This window comes from Tupaia chinensis, unplaced genomic scaffold, assembly GCF_000334495.1.
Source record: "Tupaia chinensis unplaced genomic scaffold, TupChi_1.0 Scaffold000235_1, whole genome shotgun sequence".
In the NCBI taxonomy this organism is placed as follows: Eukaryota; Metazoa; Chordata; class Mammalia; order Scandentia; family Tupaiidae; genus Tupaia; species Tupaia belangeri.
Genome location: NW_006159713.1, coordinates 5,495,722 through 5,510,178, shown reverse-complemented (window position 1 = coordinate 5,510,178; position 14,457 = coordinate 5,495,722).

The following is a 14,457-nucleotide window of genomic DNA, read 5'->3' as shown; positions in this document are numbered from 1 at the left end:
CCTGCTCTCCGCAGTTAGCCCCTCTGGGGTTGATCTGGTCTCATAGGGAAGGGGCCGCATTGTGCACAGCCATTCTGGCTTCGGCTAGAGGTGAAATCACCATGTTCTGTGGATTATCATCACCCTGCTGCTTTCTGAGATGCTAAATGGCAAAAAGCATTCTCGGAGTAGCTCCAAGGATGGTGGGGGCTGCTGGGAAGTGCTCCATTGCTGCCTTTGGGGACAGTCACCCCACAGCTTCCAGTGCCTGACTCTTAGTTGAGCTCAGTGTGGGCAGCTTTGCCCTTTGTCTTCTTGCTGACAGCCGGACTGGAGCTGCTGTTCCCACAAAACTGCCCCTCTCCTTTGAGAGTCCTCAGTTGTTCAGCATCACAGAGCACCCTGCAGTCCAGGTGACAGCCCACCCAGCAGGGCCGACCCCGCAACCTTCAGTGTCGTTGCGCTTGTCCTGAACCATATTAGCACTCAGGCTGTAGGCACCTCAGGCCTGTCTCCTAGCTTTTTGGGCTACAGCAGGAACCCTCAGAAGTGGGTGGGGGCTAGGGGGCCAGCAGGTGGCATGGAGGTTAAGGCCACTGGACTCCCACATGGCTGACCGTGGTTCGAGTCCTGGACCTGGTGGCTTGCTTTCTCACTACACCCCCCCCACACACACTCTGTCCCTCTCTGGTAATAAATAAATAAATAAAATTAAATAAAATATATATATATATTTTTTAAAGAAGTGGGTAGGGGCTGGAGGAAGTTACTTCAGAGCTGCCTGTCTCTGGCCCCTATAGAGGGAAATCTTCCCTCCAGTCTGGAGTCTTGTGGGATGAAAGATGCTTTTGTGGTTGCGAGGAAACCCGGGTTAATTTCTCATCTCTTCTCAGAGCCAGGACATCAGCGAGAGCTCCTGGAAGTTCAGACAAAGACAGTAGGGCACTCTCCTCTCACAGAGCCCCTTTTACCCCAGGGCACGCTTGTCAGGCTATGTATGGGGATTACGTCACCCGCTTTCTTGGGGTGGCAGCGGTGGCTGCAGCTGCTGACTTCCCAGATGCTTCACATAATCATGGAGAGGAAGTGAGGGGGCGCGAAGGGCGGTGGGTGTGTTATCTCAGCTGGATCCAGGCCAGAGTGGACAGTGGCATCAGCAGCTACACAGCCTTGCCTTCAGCTTCCCAGCTCCCAGGGAGATGGCAACCAGCAGTGAGGCCAAGAGAGGAAGGAGAGGAAAGGGCAGGGTGCCAGTGTTAGAGGCCCCCTCCTGGAGCTGGGGCTAGCATGACCGTGGGCCGTGGTACCTGGAGTAGGTTCATTGCCAAGAGCCTTGGGAGTCAGGGTGTTTTTGAGAAGGAGTTTGCCTCCTTTATTTTATTTTATTTTTTTTGGAGAGGTTTTTGCTATAGGGCGTGTGCTCTCACCAGAAAGACGGAGAGAGACAGAGAGACAGAAGATGAGAAATCACCCCTAGAGGGGATGGCCATGTCGCAATCTCTTCTCCATTCTCTTGGGATCTTGGGCATGCACGCACATGTGCCCAGTGTGAGTTTAAGCCACTGGGTTTGGGACTCGAACTGCAGTCAACCACATGAGAGTCCAGCGACATAGCCATTATGCCAGCTGCTGGTCCCAAGAAGTTGCCTTCTAAATGAGAGAAGGTTAGTTCCTGGCAGGAACTCAGGAACAAAATTCCCTGCAGGCCCTTATCTGCCACCAGCCCATGGCCTGCTAAAGACTGGCAGGTGGGCCAGCTCCCTCCTGGGGCATTTCTGAGGGACGTAACTAGGCCAGAGAACAAACCCCACACTGCTTTCTTTCCCTGGGACCTCAGTGTGTTTAGCCAAAAGGCCTCAGTGTCAGGAATTCACTGGAAATGCTCTTGGAGCTCTTGTCTGCATCTCTCCTTATTTACTGATTGGGGCTGATCTCAGGGTCTTTTTTTTTTTTTTTTAGAGAGGTTTTTTTTTGTGTGTGTGTGTGTGTGTGTGTGTTTTTGGTTTGTTTGTTTGTTTGCTATAAGGCGTGTGCACTTGCCAGAAAGACAGAGAGACAGAAAGTGAGAAATCACCCCATCCCCAGGGGGACGGTCACGCCGCAGTCCCTTCTCCATTCTCTCTCGGGATCCTGGGCACGCATGCACACGCACCCGGTGTGAGTCTAAGCCACCGGGTCTGGGACTACCATCACGGTCAGCTCCAGCCAGCTGCAGATCATGGGCACGTGCAAGCCCAGTGCACTCAGAGGTTTCCAGACAAACCCAGAACCTTGCCACGGGGATCAGCTTCACAGAGTGTGTATTTTACTGCTGCATCACTGTCAGGCTCCAATATTTCCCAATTAAAAAAAATAAAATTCAAAGCCAGCCAGGTAGCCTGATGGTTAAGGTGGCTGGATCCCACATGGCCAAGAGTGCAGTTCAATTCCTGTACCTGGCAGCTTGGAGGATATGCCAGGCACGCATGCACCTGCGCCCCTAATCCTGAGGAGAATGAAGAAGAAACAGTGGTGTGGTCATACCCCCCTGTGGTGATTTCTCACTTTCCATCTCTATCTTTCTCCACTGGGAGCACACACACCCTGTAGCAAAAAAAAAAAAAAAAAAAAAGTAAATAAATTAAAGCTTTTTGTGAGATTTTTTTTAAAAAAAATAAAATTCAAGGCCAGTCAGGTGGCATGGTGGTTAAGGTGGCTGTTGTTCTTTTACATGTATTTATCTATTTGTGATTTTCAGGCTGTCAGGTTGAACCGTGGTCAGCCATGTGGGGGCTGTGCCGCAACCACCACACCACCTGCTGGGCCGTGTCGTGAGCTTTGCTCTGTGCCAAACATGATGAAGATCCCTTAAGAAAAAAAAAAAAAAAAACAATCACATTTGAATTCTTAGACAGGCAAGAACCTGCACAGTAACACCATCTCTTTGTGTTTGTTGGTGATTTTGTCTCTTGAGAGCGGCTCTGAACAGGAGTGAGTGGACGTGACACATCTGAGCGCAGAGGCCAGACCTGCGGGGAAGAGATGCGTGGAGCAACTGGACCCCAGGCATGTCAGCAGGTTCAGCCTCCTCCTCTGCCACAGGAGAAACCCCTACGTTCCCTGTACAGAATTCCAGTGGGTAACTGACATCGCTATACTTTTCCCATAACCTGTTTGTAGGATCCCATTGTGTGAACTACAAGCACCTCGGGGCTGTGCTAGAGGCACTCCGAATTGCAAATCCACACGGCGCTGAACATCTGGAGGAAGCCTGAGCCGTGGAAAAACTGTGCCTCTTGGTATCCATGGAGTCTGAAGCAAAGCAAAACAGTGTTGGAGGGGTGGGATATGGAAATGGATTGAACCGGACCCCTCATTAAAGGGGTGTAGAATGTCACTGAGAGCCTCTCAGCTTTCATTGCGTGAGAGTAATAAATATTAGTAAGAGCCTTCATGGGTTCCCTCATCACTTGGGTTTCCCACAGCACTGACTTCTGGAAAGTCTGAAATGGGGAATCCTCCTGGTATTTGGGAGGGAATACAGTAAAGTCAGTCAATTCAGTAAAATCCATCCAGAAATGCATCAGCCTTTGGATTCCGAGTCATCCTCCAAAGCCTTCTCCCCTCCTCCAAGACCGCCCTCACGGCCACTGAAACCTGGAGCACCCTTCCAAGCCTGGGACTTCTTTTCTTGGTTTTGGAAACCAGCCTTAGCCTCCAGTTATGAGATGGGGGGAGAGTTGTAATCCTCCCTCCCTCCGTGCTGGCTGCCAGGTGGGACCTACAACGAAAGCAAACCTCAGGCCACGAGTACAGATCTATCGGTGTGCATGCCTCAAAGATCCATGCCACCTGCTCCTGAAGCTCAGTGCACACGCCTGCGCACTCTCTTGATATATTCAGTCATTAGGAAAGTCAACATTTTTATGCAAAAATGCAACATGACTTTTCCCAGTGACTCGATATTTTGTGGCCACTGTGAGGCTGCTGGAGCAAGCTGGATGCTGGTGCAGCAGTGACATGACACTACAAGGCTGACTCACATGGGAAGGTCCTGGGTTCGTGTCCAGAGACCTCCCTGACTATGCCAGGCACACGCATGCCCATGATGTGGGGCTGGCTGGGGCTGGAGTGCCATGTGAGGACCCTGTTTTTGAGGGTGGGGAGGTGCTGTCCCTTTGTCTCTCTCTGTCTCCCTCTCATGAAGAAAATAAATAAACTTGAGAAGAAAAAAAAGAGAAAACGAGGACACCGGCAGGTGGTGTGGTGGTTAAGATGTTGAGCTCCTGCATGGCTGACGAAAGTTTGAGTCCTGGTTCTGGTAGCTTGCTTTCTGTCTCCCTGTCTCTGTCTCTTGTCAAATTGAATAATAATAATAAATAAATAAAATTAAATGAATAATTATTTTTAAAAAAGAAGAGAAAAGGAGGACCAGGTGGGAATCTTCTGTGAGGTGTGTGGGTTTCGGGGAGAGGAGTGGCAGGTCCTATAGGAGTTCTATACTGGGATGTCTAAGGGCTCTTACATGCCTGGCTCACCAATCTCTTATTCCCTGTTTTAATGGGGCAGAGGTACCTATGTATCTGGCCAGTCATGCATTTTGGACTGGAATCATTTTACTAAAGATGAGGTAGACCCCCTGTATTAATTATAAGGGAAAGGATTTTCATCCCAGAAAGCTGGGGTGGCTTGGGCAGCATGCTGGCAGGAAATCCAGGACACTCAATAAAAATGTAGAGACTGAAGATTCTTGGGCTAGCCGGTGGTAAGGTGGATATAGTGGGTGGATCCCACATGGCTGACTGCTAGATTTGAGTCCTGGTCCCAGTGGCTTGAAACACACACCAGGAGTGTAGGCATGCATGCCCAAAATCCCAAAAGGAGACTGGAGGAGAAGGGATTGTGGCATGACCATCCCGTGTATGTGTGTGTGTAGGGGGGGGGGTATCTTTCTCACTACCCTCCACCTTGTCTCTCTCTAGTGAGTGCATGTGCCCTATTGCAAACTTAAAAAATTTTTTTTTTTTAATTTGGGAGCCTGCAGGTGGCTTGGTGGTTCAAGGCGCTGAACTCCACATGGCTGACCATGGGTTAAATCCCAGACTGGGCAACTTGCTTTCTCACTTTCCCTCTCTTTTTCTCTCTCTCTCTGGCCAAATTAAAAAAAAATAATAATAACAATGAAGTTAAGCAAAATAACTATAAAAAAATTTTAAAATTTGTGCTGCCTAATATGGTAGCCACTACTATTAAACTTAGTTATTATTAATTAAAATTAAATAAAATTCACATTTTAGTTATAGCACACTAACCACATTTCAAGTGCTCCAAATTCACATGTGGCTAGTGGCTACTTTATGGGTACTTTATTTCAGTTAAACACTTTTATTTTAAGGTTTTTACTGTAAGATATATGAGCTTGCTGGAGAGAGAGAGAGACAGAGAGACAAAGAGGAAAAGTGAGAAATCACGGGGCAGGGATGCGGACGGCCAAGCCACAATCCCCTCTGCATTTTCCTCTCAGAATTCTGGACTTGCACGCACACGTGCCTGGTGTGCTTTTCAAGCCGCCAGGTCCAGGACTCAGACTGAGCACTAGGCCATGTGAGATCCAGCTGCCTTAACCACCACGCCATCTGCTAGCCCTTATTTTATTTTTATGATAGTACGTACATGAGAGACAGAGACCCCTAGGCAGGATCTTGTCATACTATGCTCCTCCCCGCACTTCCCAGCAATGATTTTTATTACCACTACCCAAAAAGAATATTTAATGGAGAATAATTGTGTCCTTAATAAGCTGACTTGAGCAGGCATCTCAAACACAAATGGGCTCATGAATCACCTAGGGATGTCGTTAAATGCAAATTCTGACCCAGAAGGTCTGGGGTGAGTTTCTAGGTTCTGCATTTCTAATAAGTTCACGGGTCTTACAGTGTTGCTGGTCTATGGAGCACCATTTTGAGTAAGAAGGAGTTAGAGGATTCATTAAAAGATGTAAGATACATTGGAGGTGTGGAGCCACAGGGGTGGATTGCAAGTTCGAAGCTGCCTGGGGAGGGCGTTGTGTGGTGGTACAGTGTGGTACAGTGGTAAAACACGATGATGCTCTTCAAATCTGACCCACATAGGAGGTGTCATTTCCGTTATTGCATCGTTAACAGGAATATTCAAGTCTGAGTGAATTTAAGAGAGCAGTGGTTTATTTTGACTCACAGTTCTGGAGGCTGGGTAGTCCAAAGACATCTCAAAATGGCACCAGGAAGAACTTGGAAAAGAGAAGAGAATGCTCTGTATCCATGTGACTGTCCGCCACATTTCCTCTCCTTTTATACACACCTGAGCTTAATCAGGGGGCCTCACCCCAATAACTTGATCACACCCAAAGGCTCCCACCCTAGGACACCATGCCTTTACAACACAATCCAAATCCCATCACGGGAAGTTGGGGAGACACACAATCACCACTAAGACCAAATTCCCAAACATGAACCTTTGGGGGACAAACCATGATTCAAATCATGCAGAAGGGTTGAAGGTTAAGGACTCCAAATTACCACTGTTACAATGTCCATGCATTCCAGTGTTTTTGCCATGCGCGTTGTTACTGTTTATTTGGTGCCCCCTCCCCATGAATGTCATCTCAGTATTCAAACCTTGTCAAGTCCGTTCACCTTGAATTTGGGCTGGCCCTGCCACTGGCTTTAACTACAACATGTAGCAGAAATGCAGTTCTGCACTGGGTCTAGGTCGAAGGCTTAAAGAGACCTGAGCAGCTTCTGCTTTCGTATCGTTGAAACCCTAAGCACCGGAATCTGGCTACCCTACTGGAGAGGCCCATGGAGGACAGGGAGGCCTGAACCTATGGAGAATCCGGGTCTCAGCTGTCAGTTGAATGCTGCTGTGCATTCTAACAGATTGCCCAGAGAGCTTGCTGCCAGGAAGAATCAGGAGCAAATAAATTGGTCATTAAAATGCAACCAATGGTGAGTGGGTAAGGCAGCTGGATCCCACATAGCTGACTCAACAGTTCGAACCCAGACTTGGCTTCAAAATCACACTGAGTGTGTGTGTACAGCGCACTCCAAATCCTGAGGAGAATGAAGGAGAAAGGATTGTGGCATGGCCATCCCCCCTCGGGGGGGGGGGGGTGATTTCTCACCTTCCTTCTCTCTTTCTTGCTCTGTGCACATACGCCCTATGGTAAAAACCTAAACAAAAAAGGAAAGAAAAGTGAGAGATGGCATTTTGTTGGCTAGAAGGTGTGATTTCTAACCTGAGTTATGAGATGGAGGGGTGCTTTCTGGGGTAGACACAAGTGGTGAGGCCCAGGTGGGGAAGCCAGCCTCCCGTGACTGAGAGCGTGGATTTCCCTCACATCCTTTACATCCCTCAGCCTCAGGGGAGCTGGGCAGGTACTACCTCAGGTGGGCCAGGCTGGGATGCTCGGGTGCTGGGGTGGGAGGGTGCTGCCTTCCAGATCTCTTCTTTCCCCTCCAGCTCCTGAGGACAGGACCTGGCTCCAAGGAACAAGGCAGCCCTGGACACGGGTGGGGCAGGCTCCTCGTCCCTGCCTGCTGCCACCTGCTCCAGCCCTGTGAGTTAGGCCTGGGTGTGAGGCCACGGGTGGGGGTTCTCTCCTTCCGTTCTCCACCCCTAATCCCTCGCAGCTGTTGTCTCCCCAGGGAAGACAGTTGTGTCAAAGGGAAGGGAAATGGTTATTTTGAGTTGGTCACTGGATTCTGACCAGGAAGCATGAATGGTGATGCTGGAGTCTGGCCATTGGGTGGGCGAGCAGGACCAGAGCTGGCCGGCTGGAGGGCCACAGCCACAGGGGCTGTCCTCGCCAGCATCGGGGCAGTCCAGGAGAGATGGGCCAGGGGGAAACAGGCCAGAGGTGGAGGATGCAGCAAATGTACCCCATGGGTGCCTTGGGGTGGTCTGGGTTGGCTGAAGGGGGTGGACAAGATGGACATAGTCTCCCCAGATTGGCCCCTGTGCCACTGGCAACAGCAGGGGAGGAAAGGAGGTCCTTGCACCTGGGACTGAGGCTGCTGGAGGAGAGGGCCGTGTGTTTTATTGGGAGGGACTGGGCTGGCTGGGCCCCTGGTGGTGAAAGTCTCTCCCTTCCAGGGAGGCCCTTCCCATCTGAAGGCAGGCTTAGTGGGGTCCTCACCCCGTATGGCATTGTCTGTGCTTCCTGCTGGTGGGTCATTGCAGGGCAATGAGCCAAATAGATGGGGCCCGCTGGGCCTGGGAAAGTGAGTGGCCCAGAATCTAAGACTTCCCCTACGGGCAGGTGAATTTGAACTTGCATCTTGGCTCTGCTGCTTATCTGTCGGGGGTCTGCAACCTCAGGACTGTAATTCTTTTTTGTTTGTGTGTTTAAACTTAATTTCTTGAGAAGGAGAGAGAGAAAGACAAGCAGCCTCGACTGCATCTCACACCAAAGTTTCTCCACCTCACCTTCCCAGTCAGCCAGGATCACAGCATGAGCCGTACAGGTCGGCCAAGGAACCTGCCATCTTCGCACGGCTCCAGATCACTCGAGCAGCGTGTCACCGCTGTGCCATCCAGCCAGCTGCTCGGGACCAAGCCTTGAATGTCGCCAAGCCTTTCCATGTTATAGAAACGGAAATTATAGCAGCAACCTGCACCTGCTAGGGGCATGGTGGGGACTCGCTGAGGGAATGAAAGGAACCAGGCCCCAGCACATGGTGAGTGTTGTCATGGTGACAGTGTTGTCACTGCTCCAGGCGGTGGCGTCATCCCTCTTGGGTCCTGAGTGAGTCTGCCTGCATAGAGGGTGCCAGAGGGGTTTCATGGAAAGGAGAGGAGAAATGGGGGTGTCTTTGCCAGGAAGGAAGACTGAGGCACCCCAAAATGTGGGGAGGAAGGAGAAAAAGTGACTGCACTTGGGCCCCAGGAGGGCAGCGCCCACTGTGTTGTCTCTGCTGGGTCCCAGCACCGAGGACAGTGCCTGGCCCTGGACGGTGGTTTCCTCCAGTGTGGCCTGTCCCAGCCTCTGGCCAAAGAATGACTAGATGATGAACTTCTGGGCTGCACAATGCCCAGGATATAGCCACTAGATTTTTCTTTCTGGAATTTGAATGGGAAATACGAGAGGTCCTCAGACAGTTCATGAAAAATGCATATTTATGAAAAATTATGCATGGATTTCACATCTTTGGGGACCAAAATAAACTTGTACTTTAATTCCATTTTTTTCCATGAACTTTTTTATTTTGGGGGGGGAGAGAGATTTTGCTATAGGCCTTGTGTGCTCACCGGAGAAACAGAGAAAGGCAGAAAGACAGAATGTGAGATATCACACCCCCACCTTCAGGGAGGATGGCCACATCACAATCTCTTCTCTTCCATTCTCCTCTCGGGACTTTGGACGCACACACACACATGCCTGGTGTGAGTTTCAAGCCACCGGGTCCAGGACTCAAACCACGGTCAACTATGGTAGTCCAGTGCCTACTACGCCACCTGCTGGCCCCTCCATCAACTTGTTGAAGTCATAGAGAAGGGGGTGATTAGCTGCTGGGGTGAAGGGGGCGGGGTCAGGAAACCAAGTGAGAAATAGGCTGTTGGAGAGGAGGGAGGTGTCAGCCCTTCCAAAAGAGAGGCCCCTGGGGAAGAAGGGTAGTGATTCCCATACCCAGGCGTCCTGCCCAAGCAGCCAGAGGAGGGGAGGGAGGAGGGCACTATGCCCTGGACCTGGCCTCAGCCTGGAGACCCTCTGCCATAAGGAGCTGACCCCCTTATTCACAGGCCCCCCAGTGGGCAAACAGTGGGTGCCTGCTCTGTGCCAGCGTGGTACTAGGAGCCAAGGTGGAGCCAGGGCCCTAGGAGTCCCTTCTATGGAGGGTGGCAATCCAGAGGACCTCACAACCCCCTTCATGAGGGAGCAGGGACTGGAAGACAGGAAGCCTTCCTGGAGGAAGCCATGTCTACCGTCTGCACTGAGCTGACCAGGAGAAGGAGAGGGAAAGGGCCTTCCAGGCCAAGCAACCACATGGCAAAGGCCCGGAGGCTGGGAAGCCTGGCCCTCTGAGACAACTGCAGGAAATTTCTGGGGCTGGTGGGCAAGACACAGGGCTCTCACTTGGGGTCAGAGCCTGTGCTGGGGTCCAAGCAGCTGCCGAGAGCTGGACCTTGGGCTCCATGCTACCAGCTGGCCAGCCACTCGCTGTTGTCCCTCAGCAGGTTTTCCCGAGTACACGGTGGCTGGCTCTTCTGTAAGGCTCAGAGGGGCCCTGCTGCGCTGTGGGCTGGTGGGGATACTGAGGCCTGATGGGGACTCCAAGGGGAGGAGGCAGCCAGCCCTGAGGGGGATGCAAAGTGTGGTTTTCTAAGAAAATCCCTTTTTCAGAGACCAGAGGCTGCTGGTGTACTGCAAGTCCTTGCGTCAGGATTAGAAGAGCCGGTTCCACATGGCTCCCGGCCCTGTGGCTTTGCTCCTCCCAGGCATGGAAGAGGTCCTGGGCCTCCTGGTCCTCTGTCTCCTGCCTGGCTTTTCAGAGAAGGCCGACTCTTGCCAGCAGCGCCCTCTCAGCCTTGTCCCGCAGCTGGGCCAGGGCGGGGACCCTGAGCTGTGCCCTGACCCTTCCCACCCTTCACTCCCTGCCAGCTTCAGGCCTCCGCAGGGAGGCGGGGCAGGTTTATACCAGTGACTGAGGTTCAGTCCCTGGGAGCCCTGACCTGATGTTGTCACCTGAATCCCTGTCACGTCATCACTGCGTTCCTCTCAGATGCACCTACTGGGCAGATGTTACTCCCTGTTTTGCGCTAAGGGGCATGGAGGGTGTGGGAGCCTGGCTGATGGTCCGTCTGCAGGTCAGCGGTGTCGGACTCGCAGGGGTGAGGTCTCCAGGCTGGGGGAGATGCTTTGTCCTTCTCATGGGGGTCGGGGGTGATGGTGGCTGGCTGGGCTCTACTCGTGGACCTGGCGTTGGGATCTGTCCAACCTACAAGGGAGGGATAGAAAGTGGTCTGGAACTTCTGAGATGCCCACCTCTAGGGCATCCTCAGGAACACTCCTGAAGGGACAGCCCTCTTCCCCAGGCTGGCCAGCAGGGGACATAGTGTCCACAGTGGCTGTCACCTGGGAGGTAGGGAACACCTACTGGTGAAAGGTGAGCCAGCAGGTGGTGTGGTGGTTAAAGTGGCTGAATCCTACATGGCAGACTGTGTGGTTCAAGTCCTGGACCCAGCAGCTTGAAAAACCACACTGGGCGCGTGTGCATGCATGCCCAAAATCCTGAGAGGAGAGTGGAGGAGAAGGGACTGTGACGTGACCAGGCCTCCTAGGGTGGTAATTTCTCACTTTGGCTCTCCCTTTCTCTCTCTTTCCTTGGCGAGTGCACAGGCCCCATAACAAACTTAATAATAACAATAATAATAAAGGTATGCTTTGGGGGACGGGGTCAGCCCTGAATCGGAACCTGATTCTACCTTTCTCCCTGTGCAGCTTGGGAAGCAGCCCCGCGTTCCCGGAGCCTTCATCCGTAAATGGGACTACTGTGCCTCCCTTTCACGTGGGGAGAGAGTGTACATTAATTTAGTGAAATGATCTAATTTGTTGGTTAAAAAAAAAAATAGTCTGTGCACTTAACTGGGTGCCAGGTACTGGGACAGGGATTCGATAAGTGATAATATGTTTCCTCATCAAATGTACAGTCTCGCTGGGAGACCGACACCAAATAGTACGGACGAAATCCATTACACAGGAGGGCGAAGGTGGTGGAGAAAGCCAGGAGGGGTCTAATGGGCAGGGCGTCCAAGCTGGCCCCTCGGAGAAGATGATGACCAAGCCAGACACCTCAGGGAACAGCATTCTAGGTGGAAGGAACAGCATCTGCAAAGTCCCAAGGCGGGTGTCTGCCAGGTGATTCGGGAACCAGCAAAAGCAGAGGGTGAGGGGAAGCAGGAGAGGAAGACGGGGAGGAGGGGGCCGGTTCCTGTCCTCTGACCCCTTCCACAGGAAGTCGCTCTGCAGCTGCAGGGAGAGCTCAGGGCCTGTGCGGACCCAGGAGGCAGTGAATATAACCCACTCTCACAAGCTCGGTCTGAGCGTGTCCTTTCTCGTTTCCTGTTGTGGTGGCCTCTTCCTCACGTCGTGGGGCCCAGAGGCCTCCCCGTCTGTGGCCTGTGACCCCATCCAGGCAGAGCCCCCCAGCTGCCCGCTATGGCCTCCTAGTTTGGGGGCAGAGTAGGTGCTTTGTGTCTGCCCTGGCCAGTCTCAGGGAGTGTCACAAAAAGCCCTTTCACTAGAGGCCTGAGGGGGCACTGAGAGAGGACATGGTGCCCTCCTGCCTGTGGGCATAAAGACCCCCTTTCTATTCTGCTGCACCAGCTCTCTGACCTGCGAGGGAAAGGGCTGGGCGCAGGGAAATTCTTGTTCTTCCCTTTCAAAGTTGCAGGGAAGACGGGCCAGGCCAGACAATGGCTCTGATTGAGTGGCAGACCAGCTGCCCCCTGGGCAGGTGCACACCAGCCAAAGCACCTCCGCCTCAGAGACCCCCCCAGGCAAGGAGCCTGCCTCAGTGGGACTGGGGGTGCCTGCTAGGCTCCCTCAGCGAGTTGAGGGTGAAGGGATTGGACTGTGCTTTCAGAGCCCTCCTCAGATCTCTGTTGCAGGGTGCCACATCTAGTCAGCTGGCTGGCTTCTCTTTGGCTCTGTGAGGGATTCTCCCGGCTAGTTTACATCTGGATTTCTTAATTTGTTTTAGTTTTGTTGTAGGGTGCACATGCTTGCTGGAAAGACACAGAGAAGGAGAGATAGAGAGAGAGGGAAAGTGAAAAACCACCCCCAGGGAGAATGGCCGTGCCACAATCCCTTCACCGTTCTCCTCTGGGGATTCTGGGCACGCGCCTGGTGCATCTTTCAAGCCACAGGGCCCAGGACTCTAACGCAGTCGGCCATGTGGGGTCCAGCTGTCCTAATCTCCACACCACCTGGTTGGCCCCTCCACCTGGACTTCTTGCCCCTAGTGCCTGTCACATCCGCGGCTGCCTTTCCAGTTTCTGTGCTGGACAGAGACGTCACTTTGAAGAGTAAAGCAGGAAGTAGGGAGCAAGAAAGGGGACCACCCAGGGGCTGGGGTGCAACTTTGGGTCAGGAAGAGACTAGGAAGCTGAGTTGAGGGGGGCAAAGGGAGAATGTGATGGGGTCTTGGTTTTCCAGGTGGAAGAGGCAGCACAGCAGAGGCCTAGGGGAGGGAGGAGCCTCCTGCAGCAGAGACAGACCAGGTGTGGGGGCAGGTGCTTGGCGAGGTGAAGAAGGGGCAGAAAGACTTGTCCCAGAGCCCGGGCTTCACCTGGAAGGCAGGGTGCATTGTGGGGGCACATCACCAACGATCCGATGTACCTGCAGGAGGAGTTTGCAGGGAGAGATGGGAGCCAGGGGCGGTGTTACCGGCAGATTCCGTCTGGCTGTTCCTACTTGTAGTCAATGAAACGAGAGGCAGAGGCTGGAGAAGAGGGAGTTTCTCTCTGCACTTGGTACAGGGAGACGGGCCGCAAGCACCCCAAACTGTCTCCAAAAGCTCAGCATGTGCTCGGTATTACAGACATGAAGACAAGCATGTGCACGTCATCCCTCTCTGCCATCACTCAAAGGCGATCTCTTTCCTTTGAGCTATTTCCCCGATGCCCATTCCCGTTCCTCTCTGACCACTCCTCACACAGACCTCCTCATGACTCAGCCCCTTGGCCAGACTGTTCTCTGTAGGGGGCCTTCCTTCATTTCAAGATGGCTGCTGTCCTGCTAAATGTCAAGTTGGCCTGCTTCAGCAGGGTGATGAGAGTAGAGCCAGGGGATCTAGGAAGGTGAGGAGGTGGACAGGCCCGGCTAGTGAGGGGGCCAACTTGGATGCGCCCTGGCTCTGATGTGGGTGATAGAAGGGCTGGGGAGTCACCGGTAGGCTGGGAGTGTTGGGGGAGCAGTCTGAGGAGCTGGTGGAACAAGTTGGGGAGATGCCCCCAGGAGTACTGGAGAAAGAGGAAGGGAGGGGAGAGAGAAGAGAGGAGACATCGGTGGAGAGTGGCGGGGTGAGAGCACAGGTGATAGAGAAAGCGGGGGGGGAATGCAGAGAGCGATGCCTGGGACCTCACTGCCCTGCCCCCACCCTGCACCCCCAGGCCTCCTGGTGCTAGTCTGTTCTCTGACTTCTGTGAGAGGAGTGGGATGAGCTGCTGCAGGAAGATGGGGTTAGACACAGTCCTGATGAAACGTGGCGCAGGCCCATGAGGGATGTGCCCGCACAGCCGAGCCCCGGCCCTCCCAAGACAGGGACCGGCCACCGCGATCCCTCGAAGAAGTGGGCTATGCTGCATGTCTGATGGCATCCTCTGTGGAGCACGGCGGGCTCCCTGCTCTCTGCCTCAGTTTCCCTCAGAGAGCTAGGGTCCCTGACAATGACAGGGCAGGGCGGGGCTCTGGAGCCTAGGCTGGTTTGGTGCAGTCCCCGCATATCCCTGTCCCGAGGG